The sequence below is a fragment of the Ambystoma mexicanum genome, chromosome 7p, assembly GCF_040938575.1.
Source record: "Ambystoma mexicanum isolate Mex_15411 chromosome 7p, UKY_AmexF1_1, whole genome shotgun sequence".
Taxonomy (NCBI): domain Eukaryota; kingdom Metazoa; phylum Chordata; class Amphibia; order Caudata; family Ambystomatidae; genus Ambystoma; species Ambystoma mexicanum.
Window position 1 is genome coordinate 192,697,164 of NC_090939.1, and position 13,614 is coordinate 192,710,777.

Genomic DNA, 13,614 nt, shown 5'->3' on the forward strand with positions numbered 1-13,614 from the left:
ACCTCATGAAAGGTGCCTCTGAACACATGATCAAGACTAGTAAAACCTCCCTCGCGAACCTAGAGGAAATACTGATGATTTTCAAGACAGGACTAATAGCTATCCATCGAAGGACTTCTGACAACACCTCTCAGCAAGACTCAGTCCCACCTTAGGAAAGGAGCTCTGAATGAACCCTATGACTTTTATCATCTGTGACAAATAAGGTCTGCAACATGGATCATTTGCATTCTCCAAGGGATCGAAGGTCGGATCAATTCACTTCTTACACTATTCACGTTGGACAAGACCATTTACGAAGACAGTACTCAACACCATTAATGATATCAGGCCTCCTTTACTTGAAATGTATGGGTGAGTCAACATGATTGCGGATGTCTCGCTATCACTGTGCTCTCAAAATGTTTTGATGTCTTGTAAATCCTTATTTTTTTTTACCTCGTCTCAAGCTACCACCTGGTGTACATGATTATAAGTAGTATAAGATATACATCGCTCTTTGGCCAGAACAGGTACTCTTATACAAAGATGGTTGGATTGTGAAGATTACTGTTGCTTGTGATTAGTTTTATTTTCTTTGAATGTGCTGTTTGTAAATTGAAGTACCAATTTGACTCTGCTCTTCTGTTCCGTCTGAATACACCTTAAACGATACAGGCAGTAGCATAGTCAATAGGATTTGTCAGACATGTGTAAAGTGCAGCTTTAAATGCCCAAATAATGGCATTGTTTGTTCGTTTGTTCGTTCGTTCGTTTTCTTCGTTCGTTCGTTCGTTCGTTCGTTCGTTCATTCTTTTGTTTGTTCGTTCGTTCGTTTGTTCGTTCATACTTTATTTCGGCAAGCGTGCCATAAAAGTAGAGAGTACAGTACAGATTCAATGCATAGTTAAAACCCAAACAAAATAAAGCAAACATATGGAAATAATAAATGACATTGCGTTGTGGTAGAGTAAAAGAATAAAAATGCCCTTAAGCACACAATAAGAGGAGCAACCACCACAAAAAGCTTTCCAGCCAACATGCTATATAAAATTGCAGTATAAAAACATGAACACATTAAAAGCATTAAAAACATTGGGGGCGATGGAGAAAGAGTAGAACATTTAATATTTTAAAGATGTTGGGTATGGGTCCCCATGCATAGAGACAGAGAGTTTCACCATTCCGTTTGGCGGGAGACAAAGCCAAGCATTACATCTAGGATGCACCATGAAGCCCCAAAAAGCATCCATGGTCCCCACACTTGAGATGTAAAGTTAACTCTGTCTCCATGCCCTGAGTTAGACGTTACCCATGTGTGACCAGAGAATCCTTGCCATTAAGAGTCCTTGGCCTCTGGGGTATTTTTGACAGCACAAGAATAAAACAAGGGGTTTAAAGAGCTTCTTCTCAAGTCACTGTAACAAGGGCAGAGCACGAGAAAGTGGAGCAGGTCATTGGAGTGCTCAATACAAAAAGGACCAGATGGCAAAACATTGTGATTCCATTGTTTTTGATAACTGCCAAGGGGAGGATACCCATCCTCGCCTTCGGGAACAGGGCTCTCATCTACTTGGGCTGCATGCTATCTAAATAGCCCTCAAATCCCATCTCTTTAATCAGCCAATAGCTTGAGAATTGGCTAGTGAGGGCACCCGCTTTATGGAGATGTCATCTTCTGTCATGAGTAGTAGCAATGCGTGCCTTGGTACCACTACTAATTTGCTCTGCGTCAATCCAAATATCTATCAGTCCCAGAGTCTATAATTCCCTCTTCAAGTAATGGCTTCATATACCCAGCATAGTCACTGTATGGGAACAGCCCACACATTGGGTGTGTGGAAATTCCTTATATCCCCCCCCCCATCTTTGGAAGGAAACCTGCTAAAATTAGATAAATACTGATCACCTGCATTTGACCTGGTTTCATTATTTAGCTCTTGGCCACAGCTTTCTAAGGTATTTACTGTACATATTGTGAGGGGTCGGTAATGCGAGGTGGACAACTGCTTGTATTTTTCTCAAGATTAACATTACAGGTTATCTTCTCACTCTTCTTTACAAGCATCCAGCTCCCTTCCCCAGCTTTGCTCACACCTTCATGTTCCAGCAATTATCCTGAAGCTGTAGTGCCACGCTTCCAGCTTCAGGCTACAATGCCACACTTGTATCGGAGGACACTGGACCTTGCAAACGCTCACAGATCAGGGGATAGATCTGAAAAGGACTTGTTTCACTATGGAAAGGGTTCACATCTTGGCTTGGGTAATGCTTGTTCTCCTCGTCAGTACAACGTCTAGAATTAAAGAATGATTGTTCAGAACACTACAAGGTTCAGTCTTTAAAAGGAACACAGACTTAGTCACAAGCGACCACGCTTTAAGTTGCATCTGTAACCTTAAAGGACTGCAAGTAATTGTATTCACAGACAATCTCACAGAGGTGATTTCAGACTTCTCTTGGGAAACACAATTGGCCATATGCAACCTCCTTGTGATGTTGCATTCACTTGTAACCCTGGTGAAAAGTCAACGTTAAGCTTTCGGAATGGTTTTCACAGGCGTTTCCTTCCCAATTAATGACACACGGCCACTCCACAAACAGAAAGAAATGTTCAACAATGGAAATAATGTGCTTTTCTTCTTACGCAAACACTACGGTTTTCATTATTAGTGCGCATGCTGCATTTCAATTATAAGAAAGGATTTTAGAACAATGAAAAGCTTTTACTCGCATCCAAGTATACGCAAGTGATTTTAGAGTTGGATACAGTAACCGGCAAGGCTTACTGAGTGAACCTGAACGCCAAGCTTCACTCACCGGCTTCGGGAACACTGTGTTTGCAGGATGCTTTACTTTCCTGACTTCCTCAACTTCTACAACTGCTTTGGGCACACTTGGGACCCACACCCTTCAGTGTATCAGGCCCTTAATCTTCTTCATTAAGCCCAGAAAGAATGTAAATATATATTTAATAAAAAGAAGCTAAAAATGTATGCATTTGCACAATTTTGGTTTGATATAAATTTCAGTTTTATTTCAAGGGAATAAACAGGGAGTAAGCAATCTTCAATGGATGATAACTTTTTGTGCTATCAGATTGGTATGTTTCAGGTCAGGGGAGCATGGAAGACTTTTTCTTTTCTTTCCAAGCCTACTTACTGCTTAAGTTAGTTAGAAAAACAAAGCACAGAGAAGCTCAGGCAATACTTGCGCCTAATAACTCAGACACATTTTCATAAAAATACCACAAAGATTTCAACAAATCATATTCGTCACACAAAGCTTCCCATTCAGGCAACATTTTCTGTTTTCTTTTTCTTTATGTTATGTTTCAAATTTGCATATTTTGCCAAACCGCCAGAGTAGGCTCCTAGTGCCCAGGCACGTTTTTTGTACAAATAATTTAAGGACATGAGCAGATCTTTGCCTCAGCAGTGGTCAGGCTGCTAAGACTTGCACAAGGCCCTGGTCTCATTGTGTGCCTGCCATAATCCCTTAGGCATGCCATTTTTTAGAATTATATCATCCACATAAAGTTAAAAATATTGGTCAGGCCAGCCACACCACTTGGGAGTCTCCTTCACTCCTCAGTCCCTCATCTTGCCTTTTGCTACGAGCCTAAGGTTTCAGCACGGTCACGGCTCTGAAATCACAGCCACTCAGCGCACATGGGGAAAACTCCCCTCTCAGCACGTCTTCCTCAGTGCAGCCAAGAGAATGCAGGTTTTGAGAACCCAGTAGCCTCTCAGAACTTGCAGGTGAAATCTGCTGTCTCCAAGCTCCGGCGTCCCTTCTGTGATCACACTTTCTCATGCATTTCCAGCCTTGTGCTCTTTTTCTACTACTACAACTTTTACTGCCAGCCTTCCAACTCCTGCTCCAGCTGTCTCCTTCTCTCCTGAGCTCCAAAGGTTTGGCAAATAGCTTCAGGTGTGAGCCATTAGTTTCAACTGCCTGACTCCTGTAATGGCTGTTAAGCCTAATTACCTGACTACTACATTTCCATGCCTCTTCAGCTCTCTTCCTCGTTTCAGCTCCTAGAGGAATTATGGGACATGTAGTTAGTTTAATCAAAATTAGGTTTTTCCACTTTTTTAGTTTGGCAAAAAGCCATCAAAAGGGCTGGATGTTATAAAGTGATGAAAGCTCGTAGACAGATATGGATACTTTCAGTAGGTTTATTTAGGATAAGGAGGTCCCCAGGTGGGTGCATCCTCCACTAATCAAACGATGCCTCTGTATGATTCTGATTCCGCAGGATTCTAGAATCATGCAGTGCGTCGTCCGGATGACGGAACCATACATTATAACATCTCCCCTCCACCTTCTTCCCAGAGAAACACAAAAGATAGTGAGGTGAAAGAGGGGTGAGAAGGGGCAAAAAGAAAGGAAGGGAAATAAATAGGCACATAGGAAAGCTTTTGATAAAACAACACATTCAGAGTATGTACAGTGAGAAGGAACAAGTACACAGAAACAACTCAAATTGGGTAAACTGGAATACCTTGTAAAACATTTTAAAAAAGGATATGACATGGGCTGCATCCAAGTGTTTCAGAAATAGACATAATCCTTCTTGAAATTGGGCGTAATCCACCTGTTCTTAGATGATATGTCATTTTCACCAACAGTGTCCTTGGAGAACTCTTGTACCCTCTCATTCCTGGGAAACTCTTGTACCACTTTGTCCTCCAATAATTTGCTTTCCTTTGCTAGTATGATATTGCCACAAGACTATTTCTTTCCATCCTCCAAAATTAAAGATTTCTTCGAACATTCAATTACCCTTTGTGGCATTCTATATCTAGATTCTCCTTTTAACACTTTCTTTGGTTCCCTTACACAAATCCAATCACCTCTCGCAATTGCACTTTCTGTCACATGTTTCTTAACATTGTAGTATTTCTTATACTCTTCTTGTCTCTTTCTTATCCTCCTGACAATCTCATCCATGTTGATATCTTTATTCCTTCTGGGGGCAAGCCAAGTGGGTCTCAGTCTGTTGGTAGCCGTCCTACCTCATATGAGAGTAAATGGTTCTTCTGCAGTGACAGAATGTGGAGTAACCCTGTATTTATTTAGTGCTTCTTTCAATGTCTCCTTCAAAGATAAATTGTTGGCCATCGCTAATTGAATGGTTCCCTTCATGACACCATTCATCCTCTCGACTAACCCATTTGCAATTGGGTGGTACAGTGCTGTAGCCTTGTGTTCAATAGCTCTCTCCTTAAGAAAGTTTTGAACTTCTATCGACATGAATTGGGCACCATTATCTGAGATCAGTTCTTGAGGGTCTCCTTCCCTATTAAATATTTCTTCCAAAAACTTCACCACTTTTATGGAGGTGATTGTACCCTCTGCTACTCCCCATTCCACTCACTTGGAAGTATAGTCTACTAGCACAATAAAGTATACCTTCTGAGGGCCCAGTGTTTCAAACGGTCCTGTTATGTCAATGGCCAATTTAGTCCACACAGATTTAGGAATTTCCACTGGCCGGAGAGGTGTGGTTTGTGTACGCTTCCCCTTATCGCTCAGATCGCAAGCAGTACAATCCTTGACTAAAAGCTCCATTTGATTCCACATGTTTGGCCATCAGTATGCTTCTCTAACCCTTCTCTTAGTTAAACTTCTCCCCACATGGCCTTCATGTGCGATCTGCATTATTCTCTCTCTCAAAGACGTGTGAGGAATTATCCAATCCCCTCTATAAATGCACATGTCATCACTGGAGATCTCATCCTTTATCTTCTCCCAGAATTTAATGCTCAGATCAGTTTCCTTCCAGTTGCTCCTGATGGCCTTCCTCAGATATTCTTGTTCAACATCTTCGTTTGCCGCTTGGGTTCATTCTTCTTTCGAGAAACCCGGATTTATGTGAGCCACAATGCATTTGGCATCTTGTTCTTCTGTTGTTTCGTCGTCTCCTGCATCACCATAATCGCAGTTCCACGGGAGTCTAGAAAAACAGCCTGCGATGAGATTGGATTTCCCAGGGATGCACTTGACCTATATATTATACTGCATGATGTCCAAGGTCCACCTTCTTATTCTCAGTGAAGTTAAATGTGGGTTTTTAGAGTTCAACACATGGATTAATGGCATATGGTTGGTTTTCAGTTCAACTGGAATGCCCTAAATAAACCCCTTAAAATGCTCAAGAATCCACTTAACTCCCAATGCTTCCCTTTCGATGGTGGAGTAGTTTCTCTCTGCACCTTTGAGAACCCTAGACGCAAAGGCAATAGGTACCACTGTGCCTTCCTGCAGTTGTTCGAGAACGCCACCTAGCCGAATGTTGCTGGCATCAACAGAGATCATAGTCTTAAACTTACAATCGAACATTCTGAGGGTTTGGGCCTTATTCACCAATTCTTTTATTTGATCAAATTCTTTGTGCAGTTAATTGACCATGTGAACTTTGTACCTTTGCTCATCACATCTCTCATGTACCTGGTCCTGTCCGAATAGTGGTCTATGAATTTCGGGTTGGTCCTAATTCATGGGCTCCGGAATGTGCAAAATTGTGTCTTCTTTGGCTTAATCCCTTCAGCGTTAATACAATGTCTTAGATATGTTACCTCGCTTCTTTTAATTTTGCATTTGTCAATTTTGAGCGTGAGGCCTTTCTCCTGAATGGCTTGCAGTACCCCCAGTAACTTTGCGTTGAGCTTGTCTTCCGTCATTGCAGAAACCAGTATGGCGTCTTGAAAAAAATACACACCCTGTAGGCCATTGAATAACTGGTGCATTACCCACTGGAACATAGCTGCTGCTGATGCTAGGCCGAAAGGCATCCGTTTATATCTGAATGTCCCCAGGGGAGTGATGAAAGACGTAAGGTGTCTCGATTCTTCATCCAAAACGACCTGATGGTAGGCTGATGATAGGTCCAATGCTGTGAAGAACTTTGCTGGTTTCATTGTGGTGAGCATTTCCCCTACATTAGGTAATGGATGGCGATCTACCCATACATTTGTGTTTAGATCTCTCAAGTCTACGCACATCCTGATTGATCCATCCGGTTTCTGTACGATGACGATTGGAGAGACCCATTCCAAACTCTCTATCGGCTTGATGATATCTTGCTCACATAGTCTCGCTAGTTCCTTCTGTAAGGCCTCCCTTGTGCCAATTGGGATGTTTCTCACTCTGTGAACTACCGGTTTAGCACCTCTCTTCAGTACGATCTGATGTTTAAAGCCTTTTAGGGTGCCAATGGTTTCATTAAAAACTCTTGGGAAACTTTTAGCTAAGTTTTCACCTGTCTCGCAACTGTCCTCGGCAATACTCAAGATGGGAATGCTTTCCCCTGGGTGTATCTTGATCTAAAATGATGCCTGCTCCCACCATCCAACGATGGAGAACCCATTTTCAGTTACAAACAACTTGCAGTAGGTTTTCCTTCCTCTAAAAAACAAGTGTACCCAAGTGTATCTGATTATGTTAATGGGCGTCTTTCTGTAACCTGTCGCTCTCACTCTTATCGGTTGCAACTCCTTTACGAATGTCTCTGTGTCCACCATGGTGTGTGGAGAGCCAATGTCTACCATAACTTGTAAAGACACCCCATTTATTAACATAGGTACCCATGGACCCATACATTTTTCAGACAGTGTGAACGCCAGAATTTGTACTTCATCGTCAAGCCCATCAGTGACAGACAGTAGGCTCTTCGGGTTGCCGATCTCCTCTAATGCTCTCATGCTTGTTATGTTTCCTCTGGTGGTACAACCTCCATCTCTCTGCGCCCCACCCATGATATGCGATATAGGTCTGCTTCTTCCTCTGGCAGTCCTGCATACTTTGCCAAAGTGACCAACATAGCCACATTTAAAGCATTCTGCTGAAAACGCTGGACATTCACTTTCTATGTTGGCATGTCTGTATCTGCCACATTTATAGCATCTGTTTTGTGCTCTATTGATGTATTCCCTCTCTTTCTTGGCGCTGGGGCCAGCATCAGTCTTGGTCATCCTCTTCACCAAAGCAATCAACGCTTCTTCATCCTTGTCGCAGTTCCCATCTTGTGTATTTTGAATGCACCTTATTTCAACGTTCTCTGCCCTACTCTGTAATTCTTTCATGCATTTCTCTCCCAACTCTATCGATCTGGCTATTTACATAGCTTGTTCCAAGGTTGGGTCCCTTGCTTGCCATAGCCATTGTTGTATACGAGGATCTGCAACTTGTAGGACTAATTGATCTCTTAGATACTCATCAGCTATTCCAGTGAAGCTACCGGTTGATATGAGACCTCTCAATGCGGCCATGAAGGTATCCACATTTTCCCCTTTATTCTGTCATCTGGAGAAGAATCGGTACCGTTCTAGGACGATGTTAGTTTTGTTGCCAAAATGTCATGTTAATTTATGTAGAGCGGTCTCATATTTCCTGCTTCCACTTGCTGTGGCGGCTGAGTCACCAGAACCTTCCCCAATATCCAATGTGCTAAAAATGCGCAATGCCTCTGCACCCACACAATTCAGTAAGGTGGCCTCCTTTAAGTCGTCACTGAATTTGGCTCCACCTATAGCTCTTAGATAGACTTGAAAACTGTCCTGCCATTGTTCCCATGTACATGTTGGGTTGCCTGGTTGCGCTAAAAATTGTATGTGGGCTGTCACATTGTGCATCCCCACAGTATTACATTTTTTTCTCTTCCTGTGGAATCTGATGTCTTTGAGTTTATTGTTCTTTACTTGCAGACAGTTGTGTCTGCGATTTTGCTGTCTTATTCCAGTGCTATTCACTGTTCTGGCAGTTATGTCTGTTACTTTTCACAGTTTGAGTCCCTGCATTCTTTTGAATGCATGTGGTGTTTGTGCTGACTTCCTCGGTTTGGATCGCGCTGCGGAGACTTGTTTCGGTTCCGTAACTGTTGTCGTTACGTTGCTATGGCAATGCCCATCGTTTCCGCAAGATGGCGGCACATATCGCACGTAATTTAGGGTCCTTCACTCTAACAACGCAAAAGGTTGCGCACGCTCGGGTTCGTAAAATGCAGGTGGGCCACACAGAACTTTCTTGAGCTTTTTTTTTTCTTTCACAATGGACCTACTTGGCATTTCTGTTAGTTGTCTCAGGGAGTGCTCTGTATTCCTGTGGGGTTGCGATGCCTGTCTTCTGTCATGCGCTGCCGTTCTTGTTTCCATCGGCACTGTTGCATGTGTCTTTGCCGGGGACATCTTCTGACGAACGATCCTAATCGCCAATGTTATAAAGTAATGAAAGCTCGTAGACAGATATGGATACTTTCAGTAGGTTTATTTCAGATAAGGAGGTCCCCAGGTGGGTGTTTCTACCACTAATCAAATGATGCCTCTATATGATTCTGAATCCACAGGATTCTAGACTCATGCAGTGCGTCGTCCGGTTGATGGAACCATACATCATAAGACAGGATTACGGGGAAAGTTAAAAAGAGGTTCATCCCAGTCTTCCTGGTCGGGTCCCCCATGTGATTCTCCCACAGTGCACCACCTCCAGGGTCAAAAAGTGTCTGCTTTTACCTAGTCACATGAGGAGAATCCCATCAGATTCGTCACAATATTCAGAGGTCGGAGATAATGCAACTTTGCAAGGCAGTATTATTGGAATGTCCAACACATCCATGCTCGCAAATGCCCTTTCTTTCACTGTCACAATGATTACCCTTACCTTCCCGTAGCCATGGCACCCCCACTAGGCCAAGGAATAGTGCACCTAGCTAAACCTGTATGCCAATTGCATTACTTGATGTTAAAGAAAAAAATAATATGAACATTAATAGAGCTATGAGGCCATGAGAAGAAGATTCTCTGCCACACACAGGGTACATCAGGGGTGTTCTATCTTGGATTATGCAATCATCCTAAAAGCACTCACGTGAAAGTACCTTCCAGTTGTGCACTGTGTAGGCAAAGCAGAGGAGTGTGTCTGAGCTTTTATGTCAGATGCTGTGCAAAACAGGACTGGCTAATTCCTTGTTCATTCGCGCTCTGTATGACAGACAAATACCAAGACTTGTGACCAGATGCAATATATCCCTGGCCAATCTGTTTAACTTTACATGGATGATATAATTCTGAGAATTGGCATGCCTAAGGGATTATGGCAGGCACACAATGAGCTATATCACACTCGAATTCGAGTCGTATCCATTCTGGTATTGCTTTTCTTTTGGGATTAATCCGTGGTTTTTAGATGGCTGAGTTTTTTCCTTCAAGGTTACCACACAGTTTGAAATGTATTTACTGCGTTGTTTTCCAAATAAACAATTCAATCTTTATTTTCGTTTTACGTAATTTACAACTGGTTAAAAGTGAGACCAGGACCTTGTGCAAGTCTTAGCAGCCTGACCACTGCTGAGGCAAAGATGTGCTCATGGCCTTAAATATTTTGTACAAAATGACGTGCCTGGGCACTAGGAGCTAACTCTGGTGGTTTGGCAAAATATACAATTTTGTAACATAACATAAAGAAAAAGAAAACAGAAAATGTTGCCTGAATGGGAAGCTTTGTGTGACGAATATGATTGGTTGAAATCTTTGTGGTATGTTTAGGAAAATGTGTCTGAGTTATTGGATGCAAGTATTACCTGAGATTATCTGTGCTTTGTTTTTCTAACTAACTTAAACAGCAAGTAGACTTGGAAAGAAAAAAAAGTGATCATGCTCCACTGAAGGCTTGCAAACATACCAATCTGATAGCACAAAAAAGCTATCACCCATTGAAGATGGCTTACTCCCTGTTTATTCCCTTGAAATAAAACTGCAATTTATATCTAACCAACATTTTACAAATACATACATTTTTAGCTTTCGTCTTTTATTAAAAAAAACATTCACATTCTTCTGGGCTTGATGAAGAAGATTAAGGGCCTGATACACTGAACGTTTTCCAATGGGATTGCACTATTATAAAATGCTTCTGTAAATCAGGCCCTGAGTATCATGTTTTTGCATAGCACCTAATGCCTGTTTCCTCACAAGTAAAGCAGGACAGTGCCTGAGAGTTTCATCCTGTGGGATAGGATGTTGAGTAGAATGGTTTGGCTGATGGGGCCGAAGACTGCAGAGAGGTCAAGGAATATGGGTAATGCTGTGTGTCCTTTGTCAGTGATGTTGTGGAGGTCATCAAGGTTGTGAAGTGTAGAGGTCTAAGTGCTGTATCCAGGTTGAAGGTCAGATTGGAAGCAGCTGAGTAGGTTGTTTGTGGGGGTGTATTGTTGCAGTTGGGTAGAGATGGAGTTTTCCGTGAATCTGGCGAGATATGTCTGGATAGTGATGGAGCAGTATTTTTTTAGGGAGTGTGGGGTTGAGATATGGTGCAGTCATCACAAATTGGGCAGAGTGGGAAAATGCATCAGTAAGGCTATTACCGCTCTGCCCAATCCTGTGTTCCGGGGCATTCACCTCCAGATCTGAGATGGAGGTGAATGCGCCGCTTTTAAGGCAATTTTCAGTACTATTAATAGCGCCCCCCAACCCCATTGGGTCCAACAGACCCAATGTGAATGGTGACTTACCGAACTCACCGCAAATTGCACCAGACAGAGTTGCGGAAGTGTGTAGGTTTGTTTTGGTGGTAAAGGTGATGAGGGTGTCTGTGTCAATGGGGTGGAAGGTGTCCCATGCATTAGAATGCTTGGGAGGAGGGGTGGGAGAGCAGAGGGCAGGTCTTGCCTAATGTGATGTATTTTGGAGGTGAAGTAGTCCATGAGGGAGTTGCATACTGCAGTGGATGGGGGTGTGGAAGATGTGGCTAGTGGTTTGGAAAGGGATTTGACAATGTTGAATAGTTTCTGTGTTCTGGTGGCGGATTGGAGTTCTTGGAGGTAATGTGTGGCTATGGCATTGCATATGGCTGTTTGGTATTTGTTACAACAGAAATTGAGTGGTGTTCTGCTGGCGGGGTATAGGTTATTTTGCCAAGCTCTCTCTAGGCGTCAGGCTTCTTGCTTGGACAGTGTTGTGAAAACATGGTTTATTTTGGTGGCTGCAGGGTTTTTGTGATTTGAGGGGGGCGATTTTGTTGAATGCCTATGTGATGATGGTGTTGTGATTGTTGAGGGGAGTGGAGGGGTGTCCATTTGGGAAGTAGGGGTGGTATGAGTGGTACTAAGTCTGTGAATGTAATGTGCTTGGATTGTCTGGCTGTGGGACGTGACTCCTGTCCCAAAACCGCTCTCATTGGTCTTTCCAGCAGCGGAAGGGGTTTCAACTAGGCTGAGAGCAACACCAAGTTTAGCACAACACCACCAGTGGCACTCATTCCAGCTACCTGAGGCTGCCTGCAGCTGTCAGGGGACTACAAGAACCACCTAGAGTAGATCAACAGGCTGATCACATGACTGCTGATCCCCAAACTGAGATATTTAAAGTGTCTTCATCCTCAGAAGGACCTTCAACTGGGCTGAGAGCAACACCGAGCTCAGCACAACACGACCAGAGACACTCATTTCAGCTGCCTGTGGCTGCCTGCAGAGGTCAGCAGACCTACAAAAACCATTGAGGGTGATCACTTGACCAGGCTAACATTAATTTGCATTTAGATCCAGCCTTACCCAATAAAAATATGCCAACCCACACCTCAGCATTTTGCATGGATGCTGCATGCTTTGTTAAGTCATCTCGGCACTTAGACAAGCACAACTGTGCTACATATAATCACAATTAAAATGGCATTATTTCCCCTTAAGACGATGGTGGTAAGGGTAATAATGTACGTTACTTTTACCACTCTGCTGAATTAACGGTTATTGAAATGGGTTGTAGTTCCCCAGACGCTAATTCCACCGGACTGAATTTCCAAAGAGAACCTGTGGTAATTCCCCCATAGCTAATTCCACCACAGGTATTAGTGATGGAAAATGAAATGCTAATTACACCATATTTCAAGATGAAATACCATCAAAATAGCACCAAAGATGGGCTCGAATATCAACAAAAACATAGTGTAGTTACATCCACCCAACAGGTTGAGGTAAATGCATCCAAGTGATGGAAATAAAGCCGCAGGTGCACCAAATTGACCCTGAAAGGGTATTTAAGGCATACACCTTCTCCAAACACAGTTCCCAACAATGTGCAGCCACTAGCAGCATCAAACATTGTGATTCATCACCTCCTACTGTACATTGAGCTACAGAGTCATGGGCAGCAGGAGCATCACAGAATACAACCTTTTGAAATGTGGAGGAAATGGCTTGAAAGGAGAGCGCACATTCCCAGAGTCGGGCCATTACCCTGGTCACTCACTGATGGGCAGCTCATTACACTGTACTACCTTAACACGTACACCATAAATGAGCTTCTTACCCTGATACATGCAGATCTAGAATGCAGGATCAGCATAAGGTCAGCCACCCCACTTTGGCTGGAGCTTCAATCGGTGCAGCACTTTTGCTCCACACTGTGGGCATGAAGCATGTCATGCTGCAGCCCATGTTTTCAATAGTGCTTGCTTGGGTGCTGTGCACCCTCACGTATCATATACCCCACCACATCTCCCAGCCCACCACCCCAGCAGAGGTAAAGGCAACAAAGGCATGATTCTATGCAGCTGCTCACTTCCTTCACGTCATTGTGGTTCTGGACCTTATGCATACCATATTGGTAGCTTCCCAGGCATCCGCAGAGTTGTATTCGA